This window comes from Schistocerca piceifrons, chromosome 11 (assembly GCF_021461385.2).
Source record: "Schistocerca piceifrons isolate TAMUIC-IGC-003096 chromosome 11, iqSchPice1.1, whole genome shotgun sequence".
NCBI classification, from domain to species: Eukaryota; Metazoa; Arthropoda; class Insecta; order Orthoptera; family Acrididae; genus Schistocerca; species Schistocerca piceifrons.
The window spans coordinates 75,399,865-75,424,553 of record NC_060148.1 but is presented as its reverse complement, the minus strand read 5'-3'; the positions used below and the strand labels follow the sequence as shown (position 1 = coordinate 75,424,553).

Sequence of the window (24,689 nt, the reverse complement as noted above, 5' to 3'; positions counted from 1 at the left end):
AGCTGTGTTGCACAAGAACGATATTTTCTGAATCCGTGTTGATTATGTATCAATAAGTCATTTTCTTCAAGGTGATTTATAATGTTAAAGTACAGTATGTGCTCCAGAATCATCCTGCAAATTGAGGTCAGTGATGTGGGTCTGTAATTAAGTGGGTTACTCCTATTTCCTTCCTTGAGTATTGGTGTGACCTGTGCTGCTTTCCAGTCTTCAGGAACAGACCTTTCGCCAAGTGAAGGGTTGTATGTGATTGCCAAGAAAGGCGGTATTGCATCTGCATACTCTGAAAGGAACCTGATTGGTATATCATCTGGACCGGAAGAATTGCCTTTCTTAAGTGATTTGAGTTGTATCGCAACACCTAAGCTACCTACTTTTGTCACTCTTGCTAACAGCTGCTGTGGTTTTTCAGAGGCACCATCATCGGTAACTTCTCCATCGCTATCGCGGTGTTGACTGTTTTTTGCCACTGGTGTACTTTACATACGACCATATTCTCTTTGGGTTTTCTACCATATTTTGAGACAATATTTCATTGTGGAAACTATTAAAAGCATCTCGCATAGACGTCCGCACTAAATTTCGAGCTTCCGTGAAACTTAGCCAGTTTTGGGGCTTCTGCGTTCTTCTGATTTTGGCTTGCTTTTTTCGTTGCTTCTGCAACAGTGTTCTGATGTGTTTTGTGTACCGTGATGGATCAGTCCCGTCTCTTATTAACTTAGATGGTATGAATTTATTGCTGTCGATACTGTATCTTTGAATTTGAGCCATATCTGGTCTACACTTACATAATTAGCTTGGGAGTAATGGAGACTCTCTCTTAGGAAGGCATGAAGCAGAATTTTTATCTGCTGTTTTAAATATATATATTTTGCGTTTATTTTTAGTGGTTTTGGTTGATACGGTTTTGAGTCATATATGGCAATTAACTTGTGCATCACCAATTTTAAGAAAAATGCACATCTTGTAGTTTACAATTACATATCACACGAAAATTTCTGGTTTTCATCGCAAGTATACGTTCTTAATTACAGATATATTATAAAAGATTGCAAAAGATGGTTGAAGATAAAACATTACGTGATTAAATTTTTTGGAGAAAAATTAAAAAGTACTGTTTGAATATGCCCATTGTTTTGTAGGACAGATGTGGTCTCACATGAGTCAGAGTGATAAATGTCGCAGAAAGATGGAAGACAATTTTGATGGCGTCGAGCACGCTGTACAAATGAATTATATTTAGAGTTGTGGTCGTAACACTGCAGTCTGAACCCGACAGAATTGATATGGAGCCAAGTTAGGGTATTTGTCGCGAGAAATAACAAGACATTACGATGTCAAACGAACTGCAACTAATGCGCGAAGCTTTGTGACACGGCACTGCCATACGATGGCGAACTGCAGAACAGCACGTCACGAAAGAGGAGGAGGAAATGTGGACATTTTTGTGGCTTGGGGTTCTGTCTCTGATGACTCGTTATCAACGTAGTTGTACTGAAGTGTATTCAGCGGTGTCCGATGTGGAAGGAGTTCAGAGATTACCAGACAGCTGACTCCGATACCTTCAGTGGCTTAGTATTTTACTACATTGCGCTACTACAGTGCGCTTTCACGCCACACACAGCTCAAGTAGAAAAATTACCCTCGTTAGTCACGAATTTTCATCACTCCTGCTTTTAATTAAAATACTATGTTCGCTAATAACGATGGCACGTTATATTTTCCGTCCGGTCACGTAAAGAGAAAATCGCCTGAGTTTTGCCATATATTATTTCCTTCTGTTTAAAAATTCACATCCAAAGCTGTGTTGTCCTCTGCTCGTCTCTGTTTACGTCTGAACTGCCACTGCTCACACCAGTGCACGTTAGCTGGACCACTTGCCCGGCCAGCGCTGTCAGAGCTAAACGCGCCGGTAAAGCTGTTGTCCCGTATTACAGCACAAGTCGATACGCACAGCATAAAACGAACCCTCATCATCGTACTTGATTGCACTTGTGACCGCTTGGCATCTGCTCCACCTGAAACTAAATCCAAAGAGGTTCCAGCAAACGCGGAAGAGTGCATAGTGTAATGTTTACATGAAGTTTAATGTGATCGACGGAGTATATTCCGATGTCCAGATTTGCAATACATTCAACGCACTTTGCCGTATATATCATGCCTTCCAAATTAAAATCTTAAACTGCTAGGGCACAACCACGTACCGTAAAACAAGACTCCCCACCGAGTGTCCTAGCGACGCCACACACTGGCTTTGACCTGTGCCGTAGCTTCACGGGACTCTCTCTACTCCCAGTGCGGAGGCAGAACACAACACTGACGTTTGTTTCCCTCCCACATTGTTGCTTGGAAGGCGGGGTGTGCTGACACTTTTCTGCAGCTGAGACTGAAAGGGCAGTTTGTGATTTGGTGAAGTGTATGAATGTGCTGTGATGGAAACAAACTAAATAGTCCTTCTTACTATGCGTATTTTACGCATACTGCATTTTGGTGAGTGGTTTATCCGGCATTTTCTTCGTCGGTCAAATATGATGGGTGCGGTATTTTCTTATTCCTAGTGTGGACACATCTCGTACAGTACTGGTCCGTATTTCCTTTCACGAAATTCGTGCAGCAAGATTAGTCATGTGGTGTTAAATGTGCATTCAGTCTGCGTCGGAAAACAATATCTTTACTATTCACTCTTTAGGTGTTTCTGATCACGTGATCTTCTGATGCAAACCTGTAAAGTGTTATACGGAACTCAGAATTGAAATGATGGTTCACTCGTCAGTATGCAAATGAAGACAGTAATAAATTTGTCATCGGGATGGAAATTTCATTTTTAGCTACGTAATGCATACAAAGTTGTACGGAGAATTTTCCCGTCATTTAGAAGTCAGTAACTTTTCTCATGACTTCAGTTGTGTCGTTTTGTGTTTGGTGGGAAACAGCAGTCGCAGTAGACGCCAGGTTATATTCAGTTTCCGCGAAGCGTAAGTGGTGCATTTCGGAGTCATTATTTATTAAGTTGCACACCACGAAACTCTGTGATACATTTTAGGGTACATAGGTATTGGAAAAGTGAAACGCCCTTCGCAAGTGTGCAGTCCAGGCATGCAGTACAGAGCATTGGACAGCGTCTCCAGTACTTGGAGCTGGAAGAACGGTTCTGCTCGCTTGGTCGCCTGTGTTCCTGTGAAGACAAACAAAGGAAATGGCGGAAGACAAGACTTTATGTGGGCCGTCAAGAATGGTTAAAAAAAGAAACTTATCACACTGTTACCCCGTGAGTTGAAGACATTTGCACCTGACTGTTATAATTATTTATCCATAAAAAAACGTAATCATTTGTCATGGCTGCTACTGGATAGGAGGTCCTAAATTCCGTATTATGAAACAGCACCGTTTCAAGGCAACTCTACATGGAAGATTTTTTAAAACACGACACTTTCTTTCTGATGTGTTATCAGACGTCATATAAGGACGTATCGGCTGCTAAAGCCTTCATTACAGTCAGTTTACGGTGCGGGGGCTGATCTTCCAGCGGTTGATTGTGAGGCAGCGGTTGTAAGCGTTGAGTTACAAAGCAGAGGGTAGCTACGGAGGTGACTCGCGTCCTACCATCTCACCTTCACGTTTGTAAAGGTTCTGGGACTTCTTTATTAAGTTAATTGCAGTTAGTTCTTAGATATTAGACATTGTGTACATACAGTAGTTCCCTTTCTCTGGAGGCGTGCGTCTCAGGTCTGGGTTGTCATTGTCAATAATTTACAAATCTACATATTAAGTGTGAAACTCGCAAATGTGAATAAATATTCACACGTTGATCATCTGGAAAAGCAAATTGCCATTCAAAATAAAAAGCATAGAACTGAACGACACATTTGCCACAGAATAAAAAGGTAGCGTAGTCTCAGCTATACATAAAATTTAGCCATATGTGAAGTGTACAAAAGACAATTTACGGGCTAGTTTTTCTAGGCCACTTCTTTCCCAGACAAAAATCTCCCATTAAAGGCTCTCTTCAACCACCTATATTACGCTTTTCTTGATTTTATTACACAAAATGCTACAGATAGTGGCGTGTTTTCGAGAGATGCTAGCTATGTTGAGGTTTCGAAAAGGCTTTACTTACTGGACACAAGGTAAGTGAGCTGATCGTTTACCTCACTTGTTAGAATGACTGCCCCTCCCTTTTTTTTCTGACTACGGACCAACTCCACACATCAGTTTTCAGATGTTTTAAAAATAAGTTTATTTTCTTGAGAAGCTTGAATGAGCAGGTTATTGCAATATGTGCTGGCTGGCTTAAGATTCTTTTTGCTTGTAAATCAGCAAGTGGTCTCACTTTTGGTGTTGATGAAGGTGTATTAGCAAAAGCAGTTGGCACAACTTTTTCAGTAAGTTTCGGAGCTAATTCTTGCCAACATCTCTCCCTTATCCACAGCCCGGTCCACATGAATGCAATACTTATGGCGTCAAAATAACGTCACGTTTGCAGAAACTCCTGTGAACTGTAAGTTGCCCTTAACACAGCTCCGAGATCACACCACAGCGCTACGGAAGACGAAATACACTACTGGCCATTAAAATTGCTACACCAAGAAGAAATGCAGATGATAAACGGTTATTCATTGGACACATATATTATACTAGAACTGATATGTGGTTATATTTTCACGCAATTGGGGTGCATAGATTCTGAGAAATCAGTACCCGGAACAACCACCTCTGGCCGTAATAACGGCCTTGATACGCCTGGGCATTGCGTCAAACAGTGTTTGGATGGCGTGTACAGGTACAGCTGCCCATGCAGCTTCAACACGATACCACAGTCCATCAAGAGTAGTGAATGGCGTATTGTGACGAGCCAGTTGCTCGGCCACCACTGACCAGACGTTTTGAATTGGTGAGAGATCTGGAGAATGTGTTGACCAGTGCAGCAGTCGAGCATTTTCTGTAAGCAGAAAGGCCCGTACAGGACCTGGAACATGCGGTAGTGCAGTATCATGCTGAAATGTAGGGTTTCACAGGGATCGAATGAAAGGTAGAGCCACGGGTCATAACACATCTGAAATTTAACGTCTACTGTTCAAAGTGCCGTCAATGCGAACACGTGGTGACCGAAACGTGTAACCGATGGCGCACCATACCATCACGCGGTGTGATACGCCAGTATGGTGATGACGAATACACGCTTCCAATGTGCGTTCACCGCGATGTCGCCAAACACGGATGCGACCATCATGATGCTTTAAACAGAACCTGGATTCATCCGAAAAAATGTTTTGCCATTCGTGCACCCAGGTACGTCGTCGAGTACACCATCGCAGGCGCTCCTGTCTGTGATGCAGCATCAAGGGTAACCGCAGCCATTGTCTTAGAGCTCATAGTCCATGCTGCTGCAAACGTCGTTGAACTGTTCGTGCAGATGGTTGTTGTCTTGCAGACGTCCCCATCTGTTGACTGAGGGATCGAGACGTGGCTACACGATCCGTTACAGCCGTGCGGATAAGATGCCTGTCATCTCGACTGCTAGTGATACGAGGCCGTTGGGATCCAGCACGGCGTTCCGTATTACCCTCCTGAACCCACCGACTCCATTTTCTGCTAACAGTCTTTGGATCTCGACCAACGCGAGCAGCAATGTCGCGATACGATAAACCGCAATCGCGATAGACTACAATCCGACCTTTATCATAGTCGGAAACGTGATGGTACGCATTTCTCTTCCTAACACGAGGCATCAGAACAACATTTCACCAGGCAACGCCGGTCAACTGCTGTTTGTGTATGAGAAATCGGTTGGAAACTTTCCTCATGTCAGCACGTTGTAGGTGTCGCCACCGGCGCCAACCTTGTGTGAATGCTCTGAAAAGCTAATCGTTTGCATATTACAGCATCTTCCTGTCGGTTAAATTTCGCGTCTGTAGCACGTCATCTTCGTGGTGTAGCATTTTTAATGGCCAGTAGTGTATTAATAATAATGGTAACCTCAGAGTTTTTCAGATGATCCAGTTATCTGTAATGTACTGTCTGCAAGAAGCTGCATAAATATTCAGTCAGATCTTGATAAGAATTCAGAGCGGTGAAAAAACGGCAACTTGATTTATATGTTCATAAATGTAAAACTGTGCCTCCAGAAAACTAAAAAGTAATATTCTAAGACTATATCATGGAGTCACTGTTGGAGTTGGCCGACACATAAAAAGTACCTGGTATGAGAAGGAATGAAGACATACGCTTAGTTGTAGGTAAAGCAGGTGACAGACTGCAGTTTACTGGTGGAGAGCGGTCAGCCTACAAAGGACTTTGCTTACAAACCACTCGTACCACCGGTTCTAGAATATTGCTCAAGTGTGTGGGACCCGCACCAGATACGACTAACTAGGGATACTGAACGCATACAGAGAAGGGTAGCACGAATTGTCATGGATTTGTTTGACCCGTAGGAGTGTAACGGAAGTACGCAAGTAACTGAACTTCCAGACTCAGACAGGCCCAAACTATCCTGAGAAAGTCTATTAACAAAGTTTCAAGAACTGCCTTTAGATGGTAATGCTAGAAATATACTTACAACCCTCTACGTACCGCTCACATAGGGATCGTGAGGATAAGATTACAGTAAGTACTAAGCGTACAGAGGCATTCAGTCATTCTTCCCGCGCTCCATACGTGAATGTAACAGGAACAAACCCTGACAACTGGTACTGTGGGACCTACTCTCTGCCGCGGTCGTTTGCAGAGGATGTAGATGTAGATGCAAATGTAGAAGATGCTGTTTAGCATCGTATTATCACAGCGTCTTCCGTAGTTTCGGGCAGTTCTCGTTCTCATTTTCTTTTCTTTTTTCATCGCAGTGCATCTTAGTTTTCGTTACATCACAGACGCAGGGTTTCTGCTGCAGATTTCTTCTGCACTTTTTCGATCCGGCCTATTCATCCACAGTTGTGCCTACTTGTACTTCGGTCGATTCCAAGTTGAGCTCCCATTTTCTCTTTCAAAATTACCGAATGCTGTTTCTAATTTCAGCTCGCAAGTACTGTGGATTCCTATAAAATTTTAATGATTCCAGTGTAAGTGGATTGCCTGTAGCTATTTGTTATGATTTGCCTAAGGCTTCTGTGCATGTACTGTATTTGCAACATCGGGCGTTTCCTTAACTGTACTTTCCAGTTCCAAAACTCCTGCTGTTTATTCCCTCCAAAGTGTCTCGATAATGTCCGTACTTGGCTTACATACAGGGTGGCGCACGAAATGTGTTACCATTTTGTTTTTGAATATAAACTTTATTGTCAATACAATCTGAAAGGAACATATACTACAATGAGGAGCCGTCCATGGAGATTTGTTCTAACTGAGCACATGCTCAATATGTCCGCCATTGGGGAGCCAATTTTGTCCGTCATTGAAGCGAGCTGGAAGCCTGAGTGAAATGATCTGTACGTCGAAATGCTCGTGTAAAAACTCATAGTCCAGACCTCAATCCATGTGACTTTCTTCTTTTTGGGGTACCTAAAGGAAAAAATTTCCCCGAAACGTCCACTTGATTTAATGAAGCTCAGAAAACTTATTTTTCAAGCTTGCACTGAAATTGCGGAAGACATGTGCCGTAGGTAATCACTAACTTCAGTATTCGTTTGAAGGAAGGTCGGAAACGAACTGGCGGACATATTCAGTATGCGCTGAGTTAGAACAAATCTCCATCGGCGGCTCTTCATTGTAGTATATGTTCCTTTCAGATCGTATTGACAAAGTTCATATTCAAAAACAAAATGGTAACACATTTCGTGCGCCACCCTGTATGTTGCCAGTGAACATGGGCATTCGTTTTAGTAGATTAAAGAATTCCCTATGATCACCATCAGTCACATCCCCCATGCTCCTGTTCTAGCCACCTGGCAACCAGCCTTTCCCGCTCACTCTTTTCTGTTCTCCTTCTATCCCACTTAACCTGTATCCTGCCTCTCCAAATGCCGCGAGGTTTGAGGCGCCGTGTCACGGATTGCGCGGCTCCTCCCGCCGGAGGTTCGAATCCTCCCACGGGCATGTGTGTGTGTGTGTGTGTGTTGTTCTTAGCATAAGTTAGTTTACATTAGTTTAAGTAGTGTGTAAGTCTAGAGACCGATGGCCTTAGCTTCTTCAAATTGCGCAGTGTCGTCCTTGATTTTAAGTTCTGAACGTTTCTTCCATATCATCATCAATTTCTGAGCTCAGTGATTCTACTGTAGTCGTTAAGGTGCCATATTCGGCAACTAAATCCCAGTTCAGCTCCTCCTTTGACGCCAGCAAGTCTGCAGTCTGCCTTTAACTCTTCGCTGTGTGCTTATTCTTTTTATCAGCGTGGCCAAATTGGCCAATCATGTTCTGCTCAGAGCTACATGCTCTGCTGCCCTCTGTTCACTTATCGTTGCTTCAGCCTCGCCCGCACTTACACTTAGTAAATTGTGCACTCGACCCGAAACACTGCTAGCTGTGAGTGGAACAGGCTGTGCACATCCTAAATCTAAACATCTCCGCTGCACCACTGAAGTCTGGCTCACTCATTTGCCTCGCATCGGAGGAACCTACTGTTTCATTTTGCACATTTTCGTCGCTAAAAGTGGGGAGAATATGTCCCTACACTTCTCTGTACCTTCGAAGTCTCTTTTCTAGGCATTTCGTCTACTCACCACCTTTTTTCTTTTCTCCTCGTACTGCTTTTGGAGCGACTACACGTAATTATTTTCGAATAACGCAAATGAAAATCTTATACAGAAAAAACACTATCTAAAACAGATTCACTTAAATAACATGCTAAATTTTTACCAAGTTCATCACACTGGCTAAACAAGAGCATTCATCACAAGCAACCTGATAGAATGAAAATGAGCTTCACACGCAATTCCCAGCGCAAAATTATCGTCACACGAGCATTAATTACATTTAAAAAACTCCACAATGAAAAGGATTACGACGAAAAGCTCCCGGAGTACCATAAACACACTTCACACAAAATTCAAAACAGACAACAAAGACGACACTTTCATAAAGCAAGCAACAACGCTGATCAACCACAATGAAGTAATTGAGAGAGATCTGTAGAAAATAAAATTTACATGTTAGTACTCCCTAACAATGTCACAGCATCGACATAAGATCCCTGGGGTGACCGAAATCCTGTGCAAAAGGGTCTCGCCATTATGAAGGCTACCTGTTCTCCGCAAAATTCAGATTTAATGGCAAAGTCGGTGTTACGAATGAAACCTGTTCCTGACTTCAAATACCAACAGCCACCAGGCAAACGGAGGTTATTTTCGTTTTCGTTTCATTGAGCAGGCACCAGACACACAAACTTAGATTGTGGCTGAAATTCGTTAAAGTACTGGAAAAATAGCCGAGAAAACCACAACCTGTCAGGCTGTTGTATGAGCTAAGGAATGAAATATCCTCGTACTGGATACACAAGACAACATATTACAATTTTATAGATTGATCGCTATTAAGGGAAGATAAGAACTGAATGATTTGAGGGAGCTTGACTAGGAAGCAGAGTGGCTCTATGAGGTGGTATGTAAAGAGCCACTCGACATTTCTGTCTGAATTAAAACACACGAAAATATTAAATGGTGCTTAAACTTCGACATATGGTACGTCTCTCTCGAATGCAGCCTCCAAATGCGGAACCCAATCTGCTAAATATGGGGTAGGATTTACTTGATGCAGACACTGACCATCCATACATTATATAGTTTTGAAGAATGCTTGCTTATTCTGCTTTTAAGTACACTGGGACAGAGAGCAACTACTTTCGGCAGTCAACTTCTGAGGACAAAGGCCCATTGCAAGAATTCACTATAAATCCAATAATTAGACAGTACAATTACTGAATAAGAGCACCTCTACTCTGTACTTGACAAAGAATTTTATGTTCGTTTTTGGCCTCTAATATGAGACACACAACTCGTGTGGGGGAAATGAAGTGGTTCTAGCACTACACATTCCACCCTCCAAAGGGACTTCACAGTTGAAAATATTCTTTCCACAACAATATTTGTGTATAGTACAGCAGGAGCAAAATTCACAAGCGTGTCTATATTTTTACATGAAGTACCTGTACTTTTAAGTGTGTGGAATATATCACACAGTCTCTTAACTGTTTCCAAATTAGCTTTTTCCAATTCCTCAAATTTCTGGGATACAATGTTCACGCATCGTATCTCGTCTGAAATGTTGCACATTAGTCTACTGCCTTAAGAATTATCAGAAAATTTAAAAGTTCAGCCCAAGAAACAGTATTTTTTTTTGTGTGTGTTATCCAATGAGATGATTTCAGAGGTTGAGGTGGAGAACTCTACTTTTCCAAACAAGTCACAAAAGTGTCTTAGAATTGGTAAAAGGCTCGTATTTTGACTGAGTGAAAGTACCTTCTTTTCCAAGTTAATTAAAATGGTATTATTTCTTGAAGCAAGCTGAAACTGTGGTTATTTCCAACTTTTGGATTGAATTTAAAAAAACATTTTCAATGGGCATTGTGTGAAATGAAGCCAAAGAAGTGACTGTCGGTTCTCGAAAATTTGTTTCAGCAACGTGGGACATGTATTCTGAGATAGAAAACAAGATTTCAAAGGTTCATACATGTCAATAACTTTTGTAACTCCTGGCAACAATGACAACCATCTAGTTTTAATACTACCAAGAACTTTCCCGTATCGAGTATCAACGAAATCACAGAAAGATTTCAGTTGGTCCACACGTTGAGGGTAAATGTGTGTCGTGCTCAGTGTAACTTGTTTTAAGTTAGAGCAAGTAGTACGTGAGCCCAGGCACCGATGACCTCAGCATTGATATCCCTGTAACGTTCTTTAACGACAACTTGTCACACTCGTCCGTCATTTCTGGAGTAGGAAATGATCGATACGAATCGCGAAACTCGCGCGTAAGTCACTGGCACTCAGCACGATGACGGAAGATGTTGTGTTCACACCTCTCCTCGTCCCGTGACCAAAATGCAGCGTCTTTGTTCCATCTTTGCGTTCACCAAAAGCGGTACTGGGAAATCGGTTTAGGAAATCCGGTTTTTGGGGCGCCAGGCGAAAGGGTGTGTGTGTGTGTGTTGGCAGCTGTATAGCGCGGTTCGAGATAACTGACTGTGGCGTGGATGGGACGCAGGCGGTCCGGCAGTGCCGACACAGACGTAGACGCCCTGCTGCAGCCGTTCCCTCGCCTGCCGCGCGAGCTGGCAACGCCGCCCCGTGACGTCAGCGCTGTGGGGGGGGGGGGGGGGGGCAGCCGGCTGTCTGTGCGGTCCAGTTGTGACGCAGCAGCCTGGAGGAAAGCAGCGTGCCACGTTGTCCTGCCTACCCAGACAGAGCTTGTGTATCTTGTGTCTGCACGGGAATACCACAGAAAGGTAAGGCAGGAATTTATGGGAGCGGCGGATGTCCTGCACGCTTTTGTGTGGTTTTTGTCGCGTAACTCACTTACTGCTCTTGTCGAATACTTGTCTTAATTTGAAAAATTACGACCGCTACGAACAAAGGGGTGGCTAACAGTGTGTTAAATTACCGTCTTGAGTGTTCAGTACTTTATAGGTCGTTACTTGTGATATTGCTCCAGTCTGTGAAAACTTGAGCGAGAATAACGTGGAACGAATGGAAAATAACGCCACATTCAGTCGGCTAGTGTTTCGATGTGCCAGTGTAGATTTCCACGGAATTCACGTACAACAGGCATTTAAAATGAAAACCTCGCGTTCTTGATTATGTTCGTAGGACGCAAGTTTACGAAAACCATCAAACGCAGATCTTTGCAGTAAGCGAGTTTTAGTGCGACAAGGCGTGTAGCGGCTTGCAGGCGTGGCAGAAATTTATTTTTTAATGTTTCGCGTAATGTGGCCGAATTCAGACATCTAAAATGTTGTCAAGATGTACTCATTCAGAGGTATAATCTTAAATTGCGGTTGTCACGCAGTAAGAGGAGTACCGCAGTTGGAAACATGCGCGTCGCGAGGTAACGTGACTAAGGGCGCCGAAATACGCGGACGTTAGTCGGACAGTATTTCAGAATGAGGGCCGTTACCGACTTCCAAGAAACTGCACGCAAGACTACGAGAACTGGAGAGATTTTTCCGCTACCCCCCTACTCCGGCCACGTTGTCGCTGTTCATGGAGTCAACTTGGGCATCAGACGTATCGTTGTAATTTATCAGTACCTACCTATTCGCGACGCAGTTTACAGACAGTATCCCCACACCCCGTAGGGTATCTGCAAAAATTACATCGTCGTACGGCCCACACATCAGTAGACATGACGTGTCAAAAATTTAGACGCGCGATAAACGGGCTTTTCTTTAAAAAGCAGCGCAAATTAAGCAGACTGTGTTTACCCAGTATTTCAGAATGAGCACTTGCTTTCGAACACACATTAAGAACAATTTCAAACCGTTTGTAAACTTTATCTCGCTTACATGCTTAACGTCAGATGTTACACACGTAAACTCGTCTGCAAAGTAATGAGACGTAGGAAGCTGTTTCCTGCGTGGGCGTTGCGGATCCTGAAATCCGTTCGCGAATCACAACTCGTGGCGTGACGCCGACACGCTTGTGGCGATGAGACGCAGCACTCGCCTTCATTTGCGTATTTTCACAATGTTCTGGAATTAAGGTTATGGTCAACGAGCAATCTGTAGCTTTCCCCAACACCCTCATTACAAACAGGCGACCATCTGCGTAGTAGTTGGCGAATTCTTGAGAATTTATCGTAATGTTTGTACTTCACGAAATAAACATTTCGTATTTTTTATCGCTCTGTCACGTCTCCTCGTTTGTGATTTGCTGATGAAATTTTTTAGCGCTCTGCAACGCTGCATCGCTTTGTTGGGCTGTTCTCGTGTTACTATTTGTCTGATGAGAGAGCCCGGTGTGTCGACAAAGCAACGCGTCAGCGATCTGTGAGACGCGCCGTGTTGTGTGCGGCCTGCGCTTCAGTCGTGTATTATGTGAGGGAGGAATGAATGTCGGTGATTCTGACGCCGTCACTTACCAGCTTCATTTGACGTTGAAATGACACGATTAAAGTGCAGTGTAGATTTCTATGTGCAGGCACTAATGGCGGCAGAACCTAGATTTAATTTGTGCCATTTCCAGTGCAACAATTGTGAGAATCGAGGTAGATTTGTTGTTCCGTCAGAGGGCTGAATCACGTCAAAATTATAACATGTGTGGGGGCATTTGCTAATTGTTTGACAGAAACCTACAGTAAACGTTATTTCGTTTAGCCAGATACTGTTACAGAAGTCTTACCCGTTATTGATGGTAAGTCACAGTTTCGGAATTGTCGGTGGCCACTGACGTCGCATTTACAGACACTTCGGCATGACAAAGTACTGAAGACGACCTGTCTTGAAGAGTTCAAAAATGCCATGTGTCAGTTAGACTGCACATCGTCGTAAAACGCAAATTTGAATAACAAAACCATAAAATTGACAATTTCCTTGGCAAACAGGTACATAAACACGACGGCTGTTCAGTGTGCTCCCCTCATCCACTGCCAGCAAAGAACGCGTGACGTCACGGAAAAGTGACTGTCGTCACACGCGAGGGACACGATGATTTGATAAAAGTTGCGCGAATTTTATGTGTAATAAGTAACCCGGAATCGGTGCTCTAAATGCCCTTCACTTTCGTGACGTGGAACTGTGTGTGGTGGTTTCCGTATTTATACTCGCCTATCACAAAATATACAACGCAATTGATGCACGCCGTATTAAAGAGCTGTTCAAAACGTATCGTGTGTAGCGAGATAAGATTTTCTGAATTGTAGAAAACTGTGGCATTCACGGATGAACAGTAACGGCAGCCAAAACAGTTTCCTAAGAAGGCCTCCATTTAATCGCGATTGTGTGGAATCAGCTCTTTAGCTCACACACACATATCCCATAATAAGGGAGTAAGGTCACTCGTGACTTAGGAATGTGTAGGATGTTTCCGGGTGCTTTCAATTCATTGGGTGTTCTGTCCACCAGCAAAATGTGATAGCTGCATAAAATTTCACACTGTGGTGTCTCGCAGGATATTTGGGCCGGCAGTAAACGTGACGCAACGTGGAGACGGTGGCGTGGTGTCGCCCTGACACGTGGCTGAGGGTAGTCTGCGTGCAGGAGGAACCGTGCTGTACCGGTGTGTGCTTCTAGTCTCAAGTTGAGCCACTCGCAGAGGTCCATCGTGGGCTGTGACTGCTGTATCGCAGCGAAACTTGGTATGCTAATGCGCCCTTGGGGAACCGATTTACACTGGAAAGAAATGTTCCCATATCTAATGCATTGGGAACGGAATGTGGACAGGAAGGGACAAACAAGTGAGAGAGGCAGAATGTCGATATTATTAGCCGCCACTTGCAGAACTTGTTCAGTCTGAGCACCGGAGACTTCCGCGAGGTGTTGCACAGTGACAGATTCGGACCTGGTATTGGAATTGATTTCCTCCGGCGCCAACTGGTTTCGCGTTAACGCATTAGCATGTCTACAGTATTTCGCTGCCTTACCATACTCAGACCACAGTGGACTTGGGTCAGTAGCTGCATTTTACTTACAAGCACCCGGTACTTGAATGTCTCAGACGGAGAAAAAACGGTTCGTGAAAATTTCGCTGTCGCCTTGGTGGCCCATGTGGTCATAAACCATTTAGTAGTTAATCAGTGAAAAAAATCTGCAGTTTTCTCAGACCTCCGTCGTGTGTTTCACTTTTCTCAAAGCATCAAGGCTCTGCAAGTACCCGTATTTCCAGTACAGGCGGCTGCCTAAACTGGAGCAGCTCGCAGCTGCTGATAGCGGCCGTCGACATTGACCCGTTGCGTAATGGTGTGCTGCGTGACGTCACACGGATACAACAGAACGCGTGGCTGCTATATTATTTGTAAAGTGTGTTGTGGAGAAGTGGTCCGTTGCTTAGCCAGAGTTCTGGTACAGGTTGTCAGGTTACAGTATGGTTGTCACTCAGCGGAGCCAAAGAAATGGAATGTTACAGTAACAATTTTTGTGTGGCACGTATTTCACGCATGTTAGCTTTCGAAGAGTGTTGTATGTCCGTTTTGGTGATGCACAGTTTGAATCGGCAGGTTCAGTGCTGGGCACCGCTTGTCCCTAGTGTGGAGGCAGGTCCACACCTGTGCAACTTTGCGTGTGCGAGAGACGCACGCAGCGTCTGCAGTCTGTGCAGCCGGCCGGCCAGCCGCGCACGCCCCCGACACGTGAGCACGGCGCCCCGCGGCAGCCCCCACTCTCAGGACGAGTACAGACCGCGCTCTCCCGTCCACGGTTTTTTTGTCTGTTTTTTGTACCACGTCTCACGGTTACTTTCCTGTGTTTCGCGCCCTTCCAAATTTTCGCAAGCCCATTGGCCGAGTGGTCTAAAAAGAAACAAAATGGCTCTGAAGATCATCGTGCATACATACCTGTGACGCGAGTTCTCGGTAACATCCAGTATGGCCTCTACTTTGTGTAATCAGTGATCGAGTGGCCTTCTGCTAATATTTCAAGTTCATTTGAGTCAACCACAGTGCAATGAAACCCTATTTTAATCGCTAGATTTTCGAAAATAAACATTAAGAGAAACAGGGCTGTACTAGAATTATAAACATTATGACTTAAATATAGGAGACAACCGCAATTACGACACACACAGTTTAACTACACAAACCCGTGACCAGTTTCAGATTTTCAAACATCCATTGTTAAGTGCTTTTGCAAGCTGGTCAGTACTTGCGTTAACCGCCTACGGCCAATCCAGCGATGCCAAATTTCGTCGTTTAGGTAGCAACAAACATCGATGCTCCCTGAAGGAATGAGTAGTCGAAACAACCACAAGTGCAACATATCGAGGTAAGATGTACCCGCCACAGTTGTCTCACAGTATTGAAACGGCCCATTCAGCTTCGCCAGTCACACTGCACAGGATACATTAACCCTCGGCGAATCTCCTACATGCACCGAAATTTGGTGAGGCTTTTCAGTACGGCACACTCTCACATTGCGGATCTAAACTTTTTCAGAAAAGTGTTAGTTGCTTTGTCGCTGAATATCAGCGTGGGGGCGAAATGTCCATCCTCAATTGATCCCTGCAATGTGGCGCAAATCTGAAGGCGCCGGCCGTAACAGTCCGCTTTTAATTGTTGTAAGGGATCCAGACGGTACGGTTTGAAGTGTAACCGCCGACGCACTGTCTTCCACACACTTTGCTGCGGTGTTCAGAGTTCGTGGCATTTGCGTGCTGTTGACTTGTGTGGACTGCGTACAAAAATCTCGTTCAGCCCCCCCACCCCCTTATACGGTTTTTTGCAGCTGCCACATATGGTCAAATACCTCGCATGTTCCAACACATGAAAAGTCTTGCCTTGTCGGCATTTTGGCAAGGCGCTGAATTCGTAATGGCATGCAATCATATTCGTACACTTAATACTTCGGAAAAATGTGAATTCTGGAAACGAGTGAATCGTTCATGGTAGCCCTTTGTCTCGCCTTTTACCCGTCGTCCTTAGTTTCTACACCAGTACGGTGCTGAGCAGCTCAACTCATGATCTCGATCCCCTAGCTCATTTTACACAAGGCCAAGAAGTCTTTAAATTCTTAGTCAGTCTGGTTGACAACATTGCATTTACGGATTATTTCAATAACGTACATAATATCTGTACACATAATGTGCTTCCAGGAACACCCGCGAAATGTTAATCATCAAAGTACTTCTGTGCTCTTACAATTAACCACTGCAGCGCGTAATATTTAATTCACAGAATCTGGTACTTTCTGAACACCCGTGGTTACACTTGACGTGCTGACTTTAATCCCAGTACATACACTGTGTACCTTAGTGTCGGGAATGTTTCCGTAAGCAGCGAAAGATAATGTACGTAAATTATAAGTATATGCCTACAGAAACCAGATGGCAGTTATAAGAGTCGAGGGACATGAAAGGGAAGCAGTGGTTGGGAAGGGAGTAAGACAGGGTTGCAGCCTCTCCCCGATGTTCAATCTGTATATTGAGCAAGCAGTAAAGGAAACAAAAGAAAAATTCGGAGTAGGTATTAAAATCCATGGAGAAGAAATAAAAACTTTGAGGTTCGCTGATGACATTGTAATTCTGTCAGACAGCAAAGGACTTGGAAGAGCAGTTGAATGGATTGGACAGTGTCTTGAAAGGAGGATATAAGATGAACATCAACAAAAGCAAAACAAGGATAATGGAATGTAGTCTAATTAAGTCGGGTGATGCTGAGGGAATTAGATTAGGAAATGAGACACTTATAGTAGTAAAGGAGTTTTGCTATTTGGGGAGCAAAATAACTGATGATGGTCGAAGTAGAGAGGATATAAAATGTAGGCTGGCAATGGCAAGGAAAGCGTTTCTGAAGAAGAGAAATTTGTTAACATCCAGTATTGATTTAAGTGTCAGGAAGTCATTTCTGAAAGTATTCGTATGGAGTGTAGCCATGTATGGAAGTGAAACATGGACGATAAATAGTTTGGACAAGAAGAGAATAGAAGCTTTCGAAATGTGGTGCTACAGAAGAATGCTGAAGATTAGATGGGTAGATCACATAACTAATGAGGAGGTATTGAATAGGATTGGGGAGAAGAGAAGTTTGTGGCACAACTTGACCAGAAGAAGGGATCGGTTGGTAGGACATGTTCTGAGGCATCAAGGGATCACCAATTTAGTATTGGAGGGCAGCGTGGAGGGTAAAAATCGTAGAGGGAGACCAAGAGATGAATACACTTAGCAGATTCAGAAGGATGTAGGTTGCAGTAGGTACTGGGAGATGAAGAAGCTTTCACAGGATAGAGTAGCATGGAGAGCTGCATCAAACCAGTCTCAGGACTGAAGACCACAACAACAAGAACATGCCTACTTCTACTGAACCCATATTACTCCTCTCTGGTACACAAGTTAATTATGTACGTACACGTAACCGATGCGGTTCCGCGTGTAACTGACGTATACAAAGACGCAGGTATCGTTAATACGTCGAGTGTAAGTGTTTGAATTCTAAAATTGGATGTAGAAGTTCGTTACGTGGAGAGCCAAGTACGGAAAACCACTGCATCAATGGCTTTATTCTTCTTTCAAAATAATGCTCAGAAATTTATACACAAGTGCTTTCTAACGCTTAAATACCTAGTGTATGGTGAGCTGTCAGTGTTGCTGTTCATTAACTTGTAATTCACGCCCTACCTACCCTTAGTTCACTTACAGTGTCACTGAAGCGTCGTTCCTTTCCGTACGTAAAACTGCGATTACAAGTTACGAAATGCCGCAGTAGGTGAAGTAACGTCCTCTATAAAGCACTGCAGGACCTTTGCTTGTCTCTGAGTTGCACAGCTGATACAATGAATTTTCGTTACCACTCACGAATAATTCCGTCTCTAGTTTATTTACGATTAAAATGCTTAATACTTGGGCAAATCTGCTGATAGCAAATGTCGTTCTCCTTACTGTTTCTCAAAATATGCCCCCGACCTTCCATGCCTTCTTTCTTCTGTCGTGTAAATTTTGCCAACTCCAAGGAAACAAGACGACCGGCAAGTCAGGGATTTTTGTCTCCTTATCTAGGAGTTTCAAACAGCTGTTTCTCTTTCTTTTTCTCCTACAGAAATTAGTATTGCGTATTTACTTATACTTACTGCGTGTACAAATTATTTCCTCTTTGTACTTATTTACATAAAAATATGCAAATAATCATTACCACCTAGACGGACGTAAAACATGAAAATTATATCTATGGACGGTTGGTCTCTAATTTGGCTAAAAGATAATTACTACCATCTTGGTAGCCTCTTTATTGTAGGTGCTTCAAAAATATATTAATTACATCATGGACGGTGCAGTTTTTATAAACTCACGCAAAGCTTTATTAATGTGGCTTTTCTCGACCGAAATACTTCAGACAGGACTAAAGGAAACGATGGCGTCAACTCTTACCAGTTTGTGTGGTGATCCACAGTGCGGACCTTACTGTAGTTAGTTTCTTACTGTGCTTACTTTGAAGCGTCAGAAATTAAACTTGGTATTTGAATCTAAAGTGAGTGCAGTTTGCGGGGATGACGTCATATAGCGATATTTTGCGCGGTTATATTGTAAGAATTCGTACCTGTAGCTACGAGATTTCGAGGGATTTTTTCCTTGCTCCTGGTTCAATACAAAGCCACTAAATGTGGCACCAGTGCTCCGGTAGTATAAAACCGAATACGGCGACCGGTCAGTCTCTTCTGCATCAACGAATCAGAGCGCAGACAACAGCCACTTACTGGGAACTGTTGAAAGTGACCAGCGCAAATATATAAGGGTTACTGCAAAAAACAGCCGCCACAGGATAAGTTCTGACCATCTTACTCGGCGCAGCACAAGGGAACAGACAGGAAAAATTTAGGTTCCTCTTCCGCCCACGAATGGCGCGTGGGTAGGGTGATCCTCGGTAAGGCGTCTTTATTGGCCGCAGTTTCTCGATTTTTCTCGTCGTCGCCATTTCGCTGCAAGCCTGGAAGCTTCGAGGAGACGCGCTGGCACGGCGGAACAGCGGTTTGTGGGCAGGAAGCGGGCGTCCGCGCAGTGCAGATAACTGCGGGTCGCCAGTCCAGGGTCAGCGGGTGACGTCACGCGGCGAGGCTGGTGGAAACAGGCTGCTGCGAGCACACTGCTTGGCCGGGGGGGGGGGGGCGACGGCGGCAGCAGCAGTAACACTGACGTCACGGCGCAGCGAAGAACGGCTTCGGTGAACAAAGTACCCACCACCACATTCCGCAAAGTCGTCTCAGGTTTGGATCTGTTGGTGGTTTCTTAGTTTTACTGCATGCCCCATCACGATATTAATTTTGTGGTGCTTTAGGTTTAGATTTGATTGATACACAAGTGTGTTGGAAAAGAGCACTGTAACGTATTACGGTTATGCACATGACGGTATACAGTTACATTCATGACGGTGCATTTTCTGTGCTTCATATCGTTTGAAAGCGATGTTTCACGCTGAGCCGGGAAACATTGGCGCGTAACAAATGTGTACGCCACAGGAAGTTTTCAGGCAGAAGAACGTTTCCTTCAACTTGGCCGATCTGCTCGGCGGTGGAGATGACCCGAAGTTACGGGGGGGGGGGGGGGGGTGCAAACACCGAGAGAAGGTTATTAGCGACTCGGCCGGGAATCGAACCTGGGACGCTAACCACGGACTGCGGACTCTGCTGCACCGACCGTGAACACGACTGGGTCGGGGATACGCTGTGTAGGGCTCACCACCTCTTTCCTGCTAGAAGTAGTCTGTTTCGAAATTCTTCCGTTCATTACCGCCTTCACAACGTCGCATTTTGTCTCTCTGGAGGGGGGGGGGGGGGGATGCGAAGACGTTCTACAAAACAAAAATCTACTCGCATTTTGACCTAGAACATAGGAATTTCTTCTCAGATGGGTCTCTGATAAGAGCCGTGCTGTCCCTTCAACGGAATCAACGATTGTGTTTTGCGGCATGGAATATCCGCTGACAAACTTCGGGGTCACGTTATTCTGTTTACACTTGTTTATAAATGAAATGGCCACGCTAGTACTCCGAATTGTGTAGGAAAATTATATTACAAATATCCTACTTTCAAAAAGAAATTCATAGCTCAGATCCTCGATAACAGAATTGCGGAATTGTATACAAAGAAAGGTTGGTTAAACGAGAAAGCTTATTAGTTGTATCTTGAAATATCGATACACTATTCGAAGTCTTAAAATTATCGAATAGATAATGATTTCATTGGTAAAGAGAAAGAAGAATCGCTGCAAGGCATGCGAAAAAACTGTCAAATTTGTCCAAGGGTGTTACCAGAGGTAACCAACAAGGATGTTCGAATAATACAGGTTTCACACGCACGTTCTGTGAGCGTGTTATTAATAAAACTTCAATAATGTTTTCAACAGCTAAGACCCAGTTACTGTCAAAAGCGCTGAAATTCAATATCGCACCTGCGATTAAAGAACCACACGTGGTAGACAATTTCATAGCAGGCCTTAAATTAGGTTTCGAGTGTACCAAAACGCCAAAGAATGTTCAAACGCGGTTAGGCTAAGAATTCTGTGAAATCTTGGAAAATGAATTGTCTGTCGCTCAATCAAAGCATTACGTTATAGACCGGTGAAAAGTATTAATGGTAAACTGGAGAATAATGGCGCCCTAGTTACGAAAGCCGATAAGGGGAACTCGTTAATTATAGCTTCCAAAGCGGAATACATAGAAAAAACAGGCATTTTTCGATCAAAATGGCAGTACTTCCATCGAATCAGATCCTACTCAAGCGTTACAGAAAGAGATAAGAACAAGTTTGCAGAAAACCAATAAATTAATAGGAGTGTTTCTAAAGAAATGACTCCTGAATATGAACCCGAAGCCGCCCGTACTAACGAGACAATTCAAAGTTCACAAAAACTTCCATCCGATACGTCCGATCGTGGACAGTACAAATCGTACGTACCACAAGCTGGCTATCTGTTTACATTACAAAATTAAGGACAACTTCGCTTTCCAGAAAAATGACTTCCAGAAACTCTGTCGAATGGTAAATAAACTGAATAACGTAATCTGCCATGCCACATCTGAGCTGGCCCCCTTTGAGGTTTCCAGCCTCCGCACCAACGTACCTGTAGATCGGACTTACACTTCCATAAGAAATTGTCAGATATTGAAATTGATGTGCTCATGAATCTCCCGCGCCTTGTTTTGAAATACAATTACTTTTCTTTTAAAGACAAAATATACTCACAACCGTACTGGTTAGCACTGGGTAGCCCTCTAGCAGGGATTCTTTCCGATATATTCATGGATACGATAGAATCTCAATTTTTTGTTAATAATATAGAGATGGCGGAGAAAATAAAGTTGTATGCCGAGATACGTGGTTGATATTCTCTTGGTGATTGACTAATCCCAAGAAGACCTAGATCAGATACTTCTACTGTTTAACGATCTCCACGAGAAAATTATTTTTAGTCTTGAAAAAGAGTCACCCAGTAGGACGTTGAACTACTTATATCTTACGTTATCTATAGTAGATGATCACATTGAATACATCATCTCCAGGAAGCATAGGTTGAAAACTGGCATATCTGCCGATTCTGCACACCCGCTGGCGCATAAAATGGCACTTTTTCATTCTAGTATACATAGAGCGATATCCATTCGCCCATCCGCAGAAGCCTTGGAACACGAACTGGCAACCCTGGAAACAACAGCCCGAAATAATGGTTACGAGCTTGAAATGAAGAGACGGCTCTGACAGGAAAGTAAATAGTAATAAAAGTAAAAGTTCCACGTTAGGTTATCGTGCTGGAAGTCAGTCCCTTCATAGGTAAAGTTTCATATTAAATAGGGCGTCTTCTAAAGAACCAGGGGTTCCAGACAATTTTGCCTACTAATAGTAGGCTGCAGAAGAACCTGATTCACACTTTGAAAAAGCCTAAATTGTCATTATCCGGAGTTTACAAGATTGCATGTGACAATTGTCCGAAATTTTACATCGGCCAAACAGGAAGAGCCTTACTAACGAGATACAAGGAGCCTATACCTCCTAAAGTTGCGGATGGCAAGCGTGGTTCGACATTCGCTGAACACTTGGTGCAAACGGCTCACGCACTCAACCCTCCGAATAATACTCAGCTCTTGCATTGCGAAGTTCACGTACTACATGACAAAAAATAACCTTCTTAACGACCAGCTGCAGCTGCGAAACAAACTTTTTTGAAGGTGTTCAACCGTTATTCCATCCGCCATAATCGTAGGGAGTAATCAACATGTTTTAGCACTCCCGTTTTGCCGAATAGCTGGGATTATCCGGTATTTCAAACCCGTAGTTATCCCCATGCGGTCAAGTTCGATGTTTAGCTCAAATATGCTAGGTTGGCTTAAAATAGTAAACGCATTGGTCCCTTCACTTTTGACGTCCAACAAATTATTACAAATGTTAAGACAGTCGCTTTGTCTGTGCTCCTTACTGGACAACGTGTACGTCAATTTCGTTAGCCGCACCTGGTTGTTCATAAAATTTTAAGTTCAGGAGTACACGTTGGTACTAGTGTTAACAGACTGTCGCGCATGCGCTCTCAAGGCTGTGGACAGTACCAGTACAACGTCCGTTGCTGCCGTACAGCGGTCGCGGAGTGGGGCCGTGGCTGTTTCCCGGGTAAGTTATTACAACGTGGCGACGTATTTCTCTATTACAGTTTTTAGTTTCTGACGTTGACCAGTATGGACAAATCGTAGTTCCTTTTATTCTGAAGATGGTTGGGTTGTCCCAACTGAAACCTAGGTAAATCTAGGTAAACATTGCAACTGAGGCTGTTGTTAATTTCAAATTAATATTTATACAGCTGCTGACAGGGCCGCGAAATGTTGAAAATGTTATAATAACCTCATCTCCTGTTCATTATTGCTCACACATAAGCAGCTTATTTTCTGGAGTTGGGCTTTAAGAGCGTCGTTGGTGGCTGCTCCACACGCCGTGCAGGGCGGCGTGAGGCGCACACAGATTGTCCCTACAGCTGAAAGCAGCGTCGTGCAGTATTCGCGGTGCGCACTAAACGCTGCCGACACAGACTGCCGCATATCGGCGGCCATATTTGTCTGCACGACATGCAGCCCGTCTGTTCTCTGGAGTGCGTTAGCTTCATTCACAAAAACGTGACACCTGGTTTTGGTAGATACATGCAGACATCAGTTTGAAGAGGTACGGGCACAGACAAATTTCGAAATTACCGATACCGGCTGTGTTTTACACATAAGGACGACGTCGTTTTGAGACCTCGTGATACCAGAAGACAGGGATGTGCTGCAGGAAGCTCTCGTGCCGACGTCACTCGCTGTTGCAGTTCGCTGATGAGCTCGGAATAGAAATGAAAGAAAACTACAGGTTCCCTTAGAAACGTCCTTCCGTGCAAGAAATAAAACTGCGTCTTTGCAAAACAAAACGGAAGCTAATCCTACCGCTGATGAAGAAGAGAGCATACTTTTAAACTGGGCCAAGCCATAGATCCAGTCTCATGTGTACGCTGTGACAACAGTATTGTGGGAAATCGTAACCGATTAGTCTCCGTCAATGTACGATAATTCCAATTGTATATTCCCGTGTACCCAACGAGATTCTAAATCGAAATACAGTGATACGTAGTTCTGAAATAAATTCAACTCCATGTTTGCAATGTATGTGTTAATTCCATCTCCGGATCACACTTCAGTGCCCTTGAGAGATGCAGACACACTCTTCTCACGATTGCAGCTGTGGTAAACATTACCAAATGGTTTCGCATTCTACGAACCCGGATTGACGTGAGCTGTGGAAGTTTGTGCGGCATTCGGGTTAGAGTTCAGATCCGGCCCAAATTTTCGTGTTTCGCAAACAGCGGCGGTCAGTCCGGAATCGCGAAATTCTAATACAGTACCCAATAAATGTAAAACTGTTTCCCATCTACACGAACCTACCGTTATATATAGGCATATGTTTGTCAAGCCCTAACAACTTGTATATCGGAAAAAAATCAGAATAAATGGCGATTTCGTAAGTTTTTCATTACTGTGTCAGATGTTACGCTTGCACATGTTCTGTATAAAGGAGATAACCTAAAGTGAATCGTTGCCACTGCCGGGTTGCTTATACTATTGTAAAACTTGCTGACACTTTAGTTTTGTAAAGCACGATGGATGAAGCTTGCGTA

The 24,689-nt window shown here is 43.7% G+C and overlaps 1 protein-coding gene across 2 annotated transcripts in view; it reads left to right on the top strand.

Moving 5' to 3' along the window:
* LOC124719962 (poly [ADP-ribose] polymerase tankyrase-like) overlaps nucleotides 1-24,689 on the top strand; it is a 74,669-nt gene that overhangs the window by 6,855 nt on the left and 43,125 nt on the right. Inside the window, exon 1 of one of the 2 annotated variants that reach the window (XM_047245177.1) lies at nucleotides 11,269-11,374. The exons of the other annotated variant lie outside the window; for it this stretch is intronic. The gene's annotated coding sequence lies outside the window, so the exon portion shown is untranslated. Of the gene's footprint in view, nucleotides 1-11,268; nucleotides 11,375-24,689 lie in introns of those variants that run through there. 2 annotated transcript variants of the gene reach the window in all.